The sequence below is a fragment of the Rhynchophorus ferrugineus genome, unplaced genomic scaffold (assembly GCF_030347505.1).
Source record: "Rhynchophorus ferrugineus isolate W39M unplaced genomic scaffold, kcgeb_rfMv2 rfM4, whole genome shotgun sequence".
NCBI lineage: Eukaryota > Metazoa > Arthropoda > Insecta > Coleoptera > Curculionidae > Rhynchophorus > Rhynchophorus ferrugineus.
In genome coordinates this window covers 7,987,652-8,001,130 of record NW_027472583.1, presented here as the reverse complement: position 1 = coordinate 8,001,130, position 13,479 = coordinate 7,987,652, and the positions used below count along the sequence as shown (strand labels likewise).

Genomic DNA, 13,479 nt, shown 5'->3' with positions numbered 1-13,479 from the left:
GAAACACGAAAGAAGATTACTAAATCATACTAACGTGGAAGCAATTCAATTGCTGGACAGCGCGCAGGATGTCAGGAGGTTAAAGCGAACCAAACCATACGAACTTATATTTTATTATTGAGGAATACATATTGATGTATTTTCTCGCACTCGTCTTGCTTGTGAATTTAATCCAAGTACAAATGAAAAGTAGTAATAAATTAATGTATAATTAAAATTGTACTAAGCGTATCTAATAAAGATGTTATAAAAAATAAAATTATATTTTATCATTTCTTTTCAATGCCTTGTCAGGGTCGAATATATCCAGAGTAAATATTTTATTATTTGTGTAAGTTAATTGATTGTAAAATACCACTTGGTCTCCAAATGCGTGTCGTTTTGTTTGGTATTAAAACATATATGAAATCAATTATTGACAGTTCTCTTTGATTGTCATGGTGTTGTAAAGATATTATGCGTACTTTGCATGCAAGGGCCTATAACTCGTTTTAGTTTTTCTCTTCGCAACTATTCGATTCATTATGCCACAACCGAATTATTTACCTAATTTAGCCCTGTTAGACGTTTGGTTGTAAGCTGTGTGTGAACACCAAAAACTGGTTGTAGGGTAGTAAGAATATTGAAAACGATGTTGATAAATGTGTTAAAGGTCATTTCAATAATCCAAGACCAAGACTTATTTAAATAATTACTTTAAAGGGTATTTTTCCAAATGTAATTCGTATGTTTCAGTAGTATTATTATTTCTTGATCAAATTGAGTTACTGTGAAATATCCGGCTTGAACTGAGATCTCTTTTAATATTTATGATGATAAACAAAATACTGAAACTAGAATAAAACACTTAAAACACTTGAAATATTAAAAACACCCAAAATTTATTTTAAATATGATTTAGACTTTCCGTAAATTTAGCATGCATATATTTTGCCTCTTGTTGAACTGTGATATTTGCGTGGAATCATGTAGTATTTAGTTGATTTTTTAATTTAGTTAAAGTGAATCAGAATATAATGTGATTTAAACAAATGCCAAAATTTTTACAACTTTTTTGGTAAATGTCTTATTGGAATATTCTGTTGACGAAGCAAAGTTCTTGTGGTCTTTATATTTGTTAAGAATACCTAGTCAGAACTTTCTTGTCTTGTTACTTTTTCGTTACCTTTTCATATGGATTTTAGTGAAGTGCATGGACATATTATACTGTTATTATACATATTTATACAGCCACAATTTGTTATATACAGATACATTAGATTTGCGTTGGAGAAGCCAGTACCTTTAGGAAAAAGATGTTTATGTTTTGCTTATATAATACGTATATTTATTTAAGTTAGTCATCAGTTCAGATATACCCATCATCTCTCTGGAGGAGTTGGTAATTCTTACCATTCATTGAAGAGTTAGATGTTACTTCATTAGCTTTAATATGTCCAGTTTTCCGTTCCAGAATTGTGACAGAATCTTATATAAAATTGTATTTTGTTGTTGATAAGTAAATATGATAAATAATGTTAACGAAAACTATATAATTGTACTGAATGTTTGGATTATTTTATTAATACTGGGGAAATTTTTGCAAAAAAACTAATTTCGGTTTTTCTTTATATTTGACATTAAAGATACGAATGTTTATCGTTAAAAAAGAGCAGACACGGTTGCAAAGCCTGAATTTAACGACGAATAAACGAATTTAATTATCAATTACCAACAACTAATGTAGTTAGAGAAGATGATTAAAGAATAGCTAAAATTGATCAATAAGAAATCTCTTAATGGTTTAAAGCTCATTTCAAAAGATGGAATTACTGATTTCAGTTTTTCGTCCAGAAACCCCAGAAGTTTTACAGGGAAGGAATTATTGTTTTACTAAAAAGGAGCTCATCAATCTGAATGGAACATTTAGTGTTGGTCAAAACAGATCAGCCTTTCCAAGTTATATGAATTGGCGAATGTATTATTGAAAATATGAAAAAAAAATTAGGAAGGAATATCCCCCAAATGATCCTTCAGATTATATTCAAGAATATCTACGATGTGTGAGATATGAATAGGTCACTAAACATCCAGAGGATTTTGCACCAAAACTCAACAAAGACATAGGCTCAAGATCAACCACGCCATTTTCTCCGATGTTAAAATTATTCAACGAACTATAAAAAGCCGTTGATCACTCAGTTGTGACTTAGTTAAATAGGATGATCTGATTAAAGAAATTAATTATTGCGAAATCTCGACCATCTTAGTCACTAAACGCTAATAAAGAACGTTGCCAACTTGTGAGAAATTCTCCAATCTGCGAGGAATTTTATCTTCATTGGGGATTCGTACTAATGCGGCGATTTTAACATCTCATCGTAAATAAAATATTGATCGTCAGCAATTCAACATGTTTCTTCTATGTTTTATTAATGCTGGTGCCATTTTTAGTGCCTCATAATATATAATACCGACATTTTCGAACACATCGGTCAAGCCAAAACTTTATTCTACATTATGAAAAGATATAACATAAATATCATTTAAACAGTTGAGACGTTTCATCTCTTAAAATATAAATATAGAATATAAAATTTTGAGGGAAATTTGTAACTAAGAAGTAATATTATCTCCCCAATTTGATTGGACTTATATTATTGAGGAATTTGTTAAATTTATATATTGATCTTGATAATTTGATACATTGACAATCCTGATTATAAGAGGCTGTGGGAAGAAGGTATATTAGAAGCTCTTATTTAATATAATCGTTTTGCAAACTATCATCCGTGGCTTGCTCGAAATGTTTTGCATTAAAAACACTGATTACCTATGCCCGACACATGCATTATAAATTTTGAATTATCAAATGTTTATGGAACTAATATTGATCCATTGTCTTGATCTTTGATCCTTTTAATTAGTACCTTACTTGTTAGTTTAGATAATTTTCTATGAAAACATTTACTAATATTAACCAGTTCATCAATTCAAGAACTACTTTAAAAATAGAAACCGAATTTGAAAAATTTAAGTTTTTTGTGCCAAAGTAATTTCTGTAAAACATTCTCGCATTATTACTTCGTCTTATGTCGATCGAAAGCATCGTTATACTCAAAATTTGACCCGCTGTTAGTTTCGATTTGATTAACCATCTATCGTGAGATAATATTAATAAATGAAAAGAGTAATTTAAATATTTATGAACTATAATCATATAAGATATTAATGTGTCTATCGTAAGGCATAAAAATTATTCGGTTCCAGATAATTTGCCGCGGAATTCTCGTCCAATGTTGATAAAAATATCTTTATCTTCTCTAATTTGGCTCGTAAACATTATCGTTATGATGTCGTAAAAGTCGAAATTAATGAAACGGTTTTTTTTGAAAAAAAAAACGCACAATCTATAAAAAGCACCCCATTTGACAAGTAATTAAGCATTCAGTTCACACATCAATGGCTTGTGTTATAGGTAAACAATCGGGGTCATACGGAACGAAGGAAACATCATTACGTAGGCTGTCATTTGTTTTTAACTGGCTTCAAAAACGGTGGAGGTTCTACGTTCGGTTGTATATATTTTTTTAATGTATGTTCGCCGATTTCTCAGTTAATTGTTCACCGATTTTCAAAATTCTTTTTTTATTCGAAAGACCGATCTTTCGAGATGGTCTCATTGCAACCAAGTCAAGATCTGATGGTGGAATCCGGAGAAATCGAGCGAAACCCTCAAATTTCAAAGGCGCGTACAATATTTTCACATATTTTTTTTAAGTTAAATAATTAGATATTCGTGTATAATGTTATGGCTGACGGTTAAAAGTTAGATGATATTTCTTAAATATTATGGCATCATACAGAAAAATAATTGCATACTTTGAAGTTATTTAGGTAAGCTGATGATGAAAGCAGTACGGGTTCGCTTACCAAAATTGTTCAGTGCAAAAGCTGTTCAATATGCTTTTTAAGTACTAAGCATATCATATGGGAAGTCGTAGAAATACTGCAGGCAATTGCCTTTATGAGGTAGTGGTTAGAGCGACACGCTGAGGTCGGGGGCAACGGTTTTTTGTTGTTATTCTAGTTTGATTAGAACATTTGTTAAATCACCTCTAACGGTTCCTTATTTTCAACCATTGTTTCTTTTTCTTTTCTCCTATTTTTCCTCATAGGGGTTGCATTGCTTGACCTACCCATTGTAATACTTAATAAAATAACTGCGTAATTTATTGAGTAAATAACACTAAATATCACTAAAAGGTAAAAAATAATCAAACTTAGATTTTTAACACAAAAAAAAAACGTTTTAAAATAAAATATGTACCAATCGTCGTAATAATTAAATAAAAATAAACTAAAAACGTATTTAACCTATCTACTACATGTATTTTATATTCAACTATATACACACAATTTAGCTTAATACCTACCTATACCTATTTACAATATTATTTTAACTATTACCATCTGGTCAGTTTGAAGTCGGTATCGAGCCCAAACAATACAAAACAATAATATACTTTTGTGTCATATACACAAAATGAAATTACGAACAAAATAAATCTAATTTGTTTTTCGTACCGAAAATAAAATATATGTAATAGATAGGCTAAATAAGATTTTTGTTTATTTTTATTTAGTTATTACAACGATTATTATGTACATATTTTATTTAAAAACGTTTCTGTTTGTATTAAAAATCTAAGTTTGATTATGTTTTACTTTTTACTGAGTTTCTTATTTATTTTTTGAAGTCGGTTCAATTTTTAAAAAAATATTTTAACAAGCTAAAACGCCGGCAATATATATGCAGCTATTGCTTTACCAATAGACTACGGTGAGAACCCTAAAACAAAAATATTTATGATTTTTAATTGTTGCGTAAAATTTCTAAGTGGTTCATGCTGATAACGGCTACTAGTTTCAGGTACTTTTAATGTTAATTTCGTTTAATGAAATATTCGATAAAGATTTTGATTATTTTTTATTATCCTGGGTAAGTTTTGTATTTACTCAATAGATTAGGATAATCACAAAGAAATGTTTAAGGCTTAAATCGTCCAATCCAAACATGATTAATTTTATTTTCTGAGATTGATGATGTTTAACTGTTATCTGTGTCAATTTTTAAAACAACAACATTAGTAATTAATAAGAATAACTTGCATTCGTTGATAAACAAAAGTATTTTTTTGGATTTTTACTATTACTGAAAAAAGTGTGTTAAAAATGTGTTTTAAAAATGGTTTTTGGCTTCCCAAACGATAAATTGGTATAGATTGTTTAGAGAATGTAGATAATGTATAGTTAATGATGAATATAGTCAAGCGTCAAGCGAACTAATTATTTGGGACTCAACAATCATCAGCATTGGTTCAGTTCCTCGGTTAATTACTAATCCTTATATCTATGTAATTAATGAATAACTGCGGAATAATCTTGGCACCAAAGGTTTTTACAAAGTTATCCAAAATGTCTGGAGAACGCACAAGATATCAGAAGATTGAAGTGAACCAAACCACACGAATTTGTATAGTGTATAAATGTTACTCTTAATTTTAATTGAAGTGGTTTAATTTCATTTTATTTTGGGAAATACATACTGATTTATCCACCACTCGTCATGAACCATACAATTAAGCATATCTAATGTAAGATGCAATTAAAAAAAGAGTTTCTACTCGACCTTTACTCACAGATATAGCTAGACCAAATAATTATTAAAATTGTTTGCTTCCTCAGACTGTTAAATAGTTTTGTTCAACTTGCTTTTATCAACTTTAATATGTGTGAGTATAAATTTAGCCTGAAATTTATTGAAAATATTGTCAATGTTCTATTTTCCGTCAAGTTGGCATAGCTATCCTCTATATTGATGAATTATTTAAACGTCATTTGACGTTTAGCTTGTTTACAGTGCTCTATTGTCAGTTCATCTCAAATGTGCTTTGTGATTTTTATAATGAATAAAATATCGACCAAGTTTAAATTATATTTTATCAAAAATAAATATATTCAAAACTATTAAGGACGTGGATTATATACATGGCTCTGGTTGGCCGTCAACGTCTTCGGTTGATGTTAACGTGGATAAAGTGAAGGAAATGGAGAATAAAGTGAAGCAAATTCATCAAGAAACGCCAGATTTATAGAAAGAATTTTATCAGACAATAGAAATTTATTTTAAAGCAACGCAATTAACCAATATATTGTTTATATTTCAAATGTAGTTAATTTTTTTCCTTCTTAAAGTGTCGTAATCAACAAATGACTTGTTCTATCAAAAGTTTAGTTGCTAATTCAGTAAACATAATAGATATCCTGTTCAAGTAAATATTTCGGATCGACAATATGCATCGTAATTGCTGAGGATCTACTAAAAATTAATGAGAAAGTGCCGAGACTCTTCATCTGATCTAATAACTGTAGGAAAATAGCATCTGGTGGTGAACTATTACATAACTGATTTCTAACTGGAGAAAAAGGCTGCTTTGAACTATTCAACCCTGTCGTTCTTTTGATTTTTGTTATCTGATGTTTATTATACAGTATTATTGATACGTTGACTTATTTATTTGTCTTTTTCAAACGATAAGCGCGCACAAACGTATTTTGTTTCAGCACATTCGTTATATTTTAAGAACCAACGTTTAGAAATAAACTCAAATTTAAAATATTAAATCAGATTTTTTCTGTGTACTTCTTTCCTGAATTTATACAATATTTTTTCTCGCCTTTGCCATTATATTCATGGTATTTAATTTCAGTTGTCCATTAAAAGCACCTTTTGTGCCTTTTTATCCTCGTTAATCAAAATTCGTCTTTCTTTGCGAAAAAGTAATTTTAAAGTGTGAAAAAAACTCATTTTCTATTTACAAAGAATCTATATCGACCTATTGTATATACAGTATGTCCATGGGGAAAATTTAAATTGTTCAAGTGTTATGAATGAAATACAAATATGTTGAAGCCTAAATTCTTATATAGTCTGTTCAAAGTGATTTTGTACATACGTCATTTAAATGTCTGATGTCGCAATGTTCAACTATGAGTTTTAGTTCAGTTTGGGTTTGACATACAACAACATTCCAATCTAAATTAAATAATTCAACAAAAATATTATCAAATATAATTTATTATAACATTATAGTACATCTAAAAACTCCAGTTAATTATAGAGTCATAATAGTTTATAGGTTAGAGTTATAACTTCTTATCACTATTGGTTTCCAGAATTTTGCATACGTCTGACAACTGTACGATTTTGACAGGCTCAGTCGTTTACGTGTTCGAACTAATTAGACAGCATTGTGTCTCTTTTTAACTAGAATAAAATGATAATGAAAATATTGCCTGACTCTGAAATGAATTTACAAATTCTGGTAGGCAATATATTAAACATCTTGATGACGTATGTAAAAAAACTTTGAATAGACTATACAGTTCTGAAGATATATTGTGAGTTTCACACCCTATATTTTCTTTAATTGCATCTATTGCTTGTAGTTTATTGCAATACGCTTTGTATTTAAGATAGCAAAAAATCACCAGGAATGAGATCATGTGATCTAGTCGCTCAGTGTCACTAAACTCCTATATGACTTTTTGATTTTGATCAATGATATTTGGATTAGTTGCAGCTCTATAGAATATTTATAGTATATCTTTAGAATATCTTTACTTGGAATATATATTTTATCTATGCTATAGAATATCTTTCTGTAGCTTTCTAATAAAAATTATCTTCATCACTGAATATTATTTTACTTTGTCTATGTGGCCTTTCTCAAGATGTATTATCATTTTCCTTTAAAGTTTGCACTAACTGAATGTTGTCAAGATGGAAATGCGATGTTTTCCTCATAATTATGTGATCAGCTGAATATTTGTGTTGAGAACCTTCTGAATTTCCTTTGTTTAATTATGCATATTTTCTTCTATTGAAAAAGTAGGCGCAGGTCTCAGAGTTGATTGCCGTTTCACGGAACTTATTTATTCATTTTTCTAGAAAATTAATTTGGATCATCTTGAACATATTGTTAATAAAAAACTAGCTAGATTATCTAGTTCTCTCTTCGTCTACCAATTATTCGATAGCTCTCATAGTAAACTGCAGTTGGAGCCCTTTTATTTGTTTATTGTTGCTAATTTACTCTGCGCCCTGGTTGGTCACAAGCTAACGATTTCCGCTAAACTTTCTTGCGAACTAATGAAACACTTTGCACTACTTAATTTATTTGCACTTAATACAAAGTAAGTGACCAAGGCGATCTTTCATATGGGTCTTTCTAATTTAGACGTCTCGACTCTGACCCACGAATTTCGACATATTTAAGGTGTCATGTGTGTTATGCCTACTCCGAAAGTATATTGCATTGAAAGTACATTATATCCATATAACAAATAAATCAGAGGCTAGGTAGCGGTCACAAACATCATCAAATACTGACCGACAATATACCGGAGAGAGTAAAATACAATCATAAAGCTATAAAAATGCAGATATTATAAAAGCGGTATTTTGAGAAATAATGTAGAATTTTACAAATATAATTAACAACTTTACTTGTTTAACTCTCCGACATCTTTAACATGTATATCAAATACTAAATCGTAGTAAATCAATATCCTAATATGAAATATGAATTTTCTTAATTGACGCTCTGTATTTTGCACCTTTCCTATCATTGATTTCTGACTCATATGGACGTATATATATGAATTTTCGTCACGTTAACCTCTGGGGTTATTTAAAAATTGGACCTACAGCTTAATGTGGCATACAACAGGAAAGTTACTAGTCTTGTTAGCGTGACTGTACCTTGGCGAATATTGAATAAATATTTTTTTCATTAAAAAAACTGGACCAGAGTATATTATTTTATAAAATATCTAATAAGGGGTTGGTCATCTCTTGATTTATTTTTGGTGTGCGTGTTGCTTCGATATCGGCAACACTCCCACTCTTCATATTAACAGACTGAAAGCTGAAATAACTACTGACATGACAACCTGTTTACATTGGATTAATAGTAATATTGTAATTGTAATATTTTCAGTAATCATATTAGTTTCTTTTTACAGTCTTCATTTTCATATAATGTTATTAAAGATTATTATTAGCTTTGGGAACTATCGTCTGAAAACGACTATCGGCTGTTTAGTAATTGACCACTTTTTACTATCGACTGTTTCAGTAGATATTTTTGGTTCGATTGATTTTACTACTTTTTACCAGTGACTGTTTCAGTCGACTGTTTTCAGTCGCTATTTTCGGTCCGACTGATTTTGTTACTATTTACTATCGACTGTTTCAGTCGTGAATTTTTAGTTACTATTTTTGGTTCTAGTTTCATTCGACTGATTTTTAACGTTCTGGCTCTGTCGTCCTAGCCGCGACCTTGACAAAAATATACCCAATTTATGCTTACATAGATTTATATATAATATATAGTAATATAGTTTTATGATTTTTTTGGTAGTTTTCTTATAAATAACAATATATTGTATATTAATATAGCAGCATTTTGGAACGACATTTTTCAAGACAAAAAACATTTCATTTCGTAAGGTAACCAAAGTGCTTGAAGCAAGCTTTTTTTCACAATACCTTTGTATATCGTTAATGTTCCACTATAGTATTGGATTTATGGAAAAGATAAATGGATAATTTTTGAATATCAAGAAAAGACAAAGAAGTTTCGGAGTGATCATTGATAAGGTTATGATCAAATTACTTCTATGTTCTGGACTATTTAAAAAAAATATCTGCCTATATTGCAGTTAGGATATTTTATGGAGGCATCATATCCATTTTCAGAACTAGATAATAGAACAATCCTTTGGATACCGTAGTAAATATAACAAACTTAGCTTATTATTGGTTTTGTCAATTGGTTCTCTTTTAATTTTTTGAAAAAACTACCTAATTTACGGAATAAAAATCATTTTGCATTTGCTTAATGCATTTACTTTCAAAAAATCAACATCCAGTTTATTCGCCAGGTTACTTTTGACTTCTGGCCATCCTCATACCCTAATTTTGTCTAGGTTGTATATGTAACAGGCAGCATTTTTCAGACCGTCCCCGGCCTGTCACATAGATGGCGCTACTAGAATTAAATCCATGAATTATAGTATTTTGAGCGAAGCAACATTTTTGAAGGGAAAAAATACAGTTGAAGCAAAAACTTGGCTTGATGCCGAGTTTCCGGTGAACGGTGAACGCAGTGGATGCCCAAGAGGGGTTGTTACCGACGAAATCATTTAAAAAATCCACCAAATGATTTTTAATGACCACAAATTGAAATTGAATGAAATAGCAGACACTCTAAAGATATTAACTGAACGTGTACATCATATCATTCAAGAGTATTTTGGTATGAGAAAGCTCTGTGTAAAGCGGGTGCCGCGCGGGCTCACTTTTGACCAAAACGACGGTGAGTTGATGATTCGGAATAGTGTTTGAAGATGATCAAGCGTAATAAACCCGAGTTTTTTGCATCGATATGTGACAATGGATGAAAGATGGCTCCATCATTTCACTCCGAAGTCCTATCGATAGTCATCCGAGTGGACTGCACACGATGAACCCTCTCCAAATCGTGGGAAAACACAAAAATCGGCTGGCAAGGTTATGGTGTCTGTATTTCTAGATACGCATGAAATAATTATCATTGACTACCTTGAAAAAGGAAGGACCATCAACAGCGACTATTCCATAGCCTTATTGGACCGTTTGAAGGATTAAATCGCCAAAACACAATGCACCGTGTCACAAGTCAGTGAAAACGAATGGCAAAAATCCATGAATTTGGCTTTGAATTGCTTCCTCATCCACCGTATTCTCCAGATCTGACTCCCAGCGACTATTTCCTGGTCTCAGATTTCAAAACAGTGCTCGCTGGGTAGAAATTTTCGTCGAATGAAGGGATGATCGCCGAAACTGAGGCCTCTTTTGAAGCAAGGACAAATCGTATTACAAAAATGGTATCGAAAAGTTGGAAGGTCGCTATAACCAGTTTATCATCATTGAAGAGAATTATGTTGAATAAAAAAACTTTTCAATTGACCAGTTACGTTCCTCGACATTAACCCTAACAACCCTGGCCACTGACCAACTTGGGGACTATCCCAGAGGATATGCAGTCGTACCCAGTTTGATTATTGGCGTGAGTGGGATGCCTATTTCTTGTCGTATTTTGTATAAATTGGTGCCTAGAGACATTTACAAATACAATCGCACATAAAACACATTCATGCTTTCTTGATATACGACAATATTATTGTTATTTAAAAAAAACACGCGTTTTTTTAATTAATTATACTTAATATCATCAATGCTATTCTTAACGATCCTTTTCAGCGGTTTTATACCAACGCCTTGCGCCTTGAATCTGTTGGGGATGATTAATAGCATTAAAACTGCCCCTGAAACACCTCCTCCTGCCGCAGTATTGATGTTTTTATTGTAATAGATCATTACTGACGCTATCAGGGCCAGTAAACAGCCTCAGGTCACCTTTATACAATTTAAATATGAGACGAATTCTTTTTAATTATTCCGCATTTGAATATAATATTGATTGAAAAAGGTGGGATCTTCTACTTCAGTCTCAATTATAACGAGATTTTTGTTTTAGGGTAGAAATGAAAAATAGATAATTTTTTTCGCAGAATCGGATAACGGACATTGGGGATAATTAAAATCGACGGATTGATGAATGTGACGACCACGCCCATCCAGACATCAACCCCCGAAAATTGTTCTAATTTTCTTTTAATTATCGGAATTGTATCATCAAGCCGGAACTCTCGATAAAATTAATTGATACGATCATATGAAGCATTGGACATTCTACGTTCCTTTTAAAAAATGATTTGTCTTATACCGTACCAGTAAAAAATATATTAGGCCTATAAATTTACAGTTTAACTGAAACGTCCCGGGCCTGACACATAGATGGCGCTACTAGAATTAAATCCGAATGTTTTTTAGTTAGCCCTAATCGTCAAAAGATGCGTGTATAAATTTGACAGTTGTCGGGTCATTAGTTTGTGAATTATAGCATTTTGAGTGACGCAACTTTTGTTATTGCGAAAAAAATGGATAAAAAGGAATTTCGCGTGTTGATAAAATATTGCTTTTTGAAAGGAAAAATACAGTTGAAGCAAAAACTTGGCTTGATGCCGAGTTTCCGGAAACTCCTCCAGGAAAATCAACCATCAAGGATTGGTATGCTAGGTGGTGAAATGAGTACCGAAGACGGTGAACGCAGTGGACGCCCAAAAGAGGTTATTACCGACGAAAACATTAAAAAAATCCACAAAATGGTTTTGACTGACCGTAAATTGAAATTGAATGAAGTAGAAGACACTCTAAAAATATTAACTGAACGTGTACATAATATCATTCACGAATATTGGGTATGAGAAAGCTCTGTGCAAAGAGGGTGCCGCGTGAGCTCACTTTTGACCAAAAACGAGAGTTGATGATTCAGAGCAGTGTTTGAAGATGATCAATCGTAATAAACTCGAGTTTTTGCGTCGATATGTGACAATGGATGATACATGGCCCCATCATTTCACTCCGCAGTCCAATCGACAGTCATATTAGTGGACTGCACAGGATGAACCCGCTCCAAAGCGTGAGGAAACGCAATAGTCGGCTGGCAAGGGTATGGCATCTGTATTTTGGGATGCACATGGAATAATTTTCATTGACTACCATGAAAATGGAAGGATCAACAGCGACTATTACGTAGCGTTATTGGCGAGTTTGAAGGACGAAATCGCGAAAAACCGCCGCATTTGAAGAAAAAGAAAGTGCTGCTTCACTAAGACAATGCATCGTATCACAAGTCAGTGAAAACGATGGCAAAAATCCATAAATTGGGCTTCGAATTGCCTCCTCCTCCCAGCGACTAAGTTGGAGGGTTGCTATAATCAGTGTATCACCACTGAAGGGAATTATGTTGAATAAAAAAAAATTGCCAAAAAAATGTGTTTTATGTTACTATGGTAAGCCGGGGACTTTTCAATTGATCTGTTAGTTAGGGACTTTCTTTTTAATTTGAAACTTTATTGTACAAAAATTGGTACAAAGCATTGTCCATCGATATCCGCTACTTTTTCCCATCTTTCATTCAATTTATCTTTTGAGGCAATCCACGAAACGGCCCATTGTTTGATACCTTAATAAGAAATAAGGTGCTACTCAGAAAAAGTAGTATAATTTGAAAGAGCAAGGTCTGGAGAATACGGCAAGTAGAGTAGCACATTTAATGTTTTAAAGTATCCAAACATGCTTTCACTAATTTTACAACATATTGTCAACATTATTGTGTTTTTATTCTTATTTCGGCCATTTTTCGCGCAGTGCTCGGCTCAAACGCATCAACTGTAGTCGACAGCGATCCCCATTAATGATTTAATTAGGTTTTAGCAGATCATAGTATACCACACCAAGTTGATGCCACCAAATATAGAGCATTA

General features: G+C 31.9%; 1 protein-coding gene across 1 annotated transcript in view; it reads right to left on the bottom strand.

Annotated features, from left to right (window-relative positions):
• LOC143194956 (lutropin-choriogonadotropic hormone receptor) overlaps nt 1-13,479 on the bottom strand; it is a 48,055-nt gene that overhangs the window by 26,289 nt on the left and 8,287 nt on the right. The gene's annotated exons all lie outside the window — the stretch shown is intronic.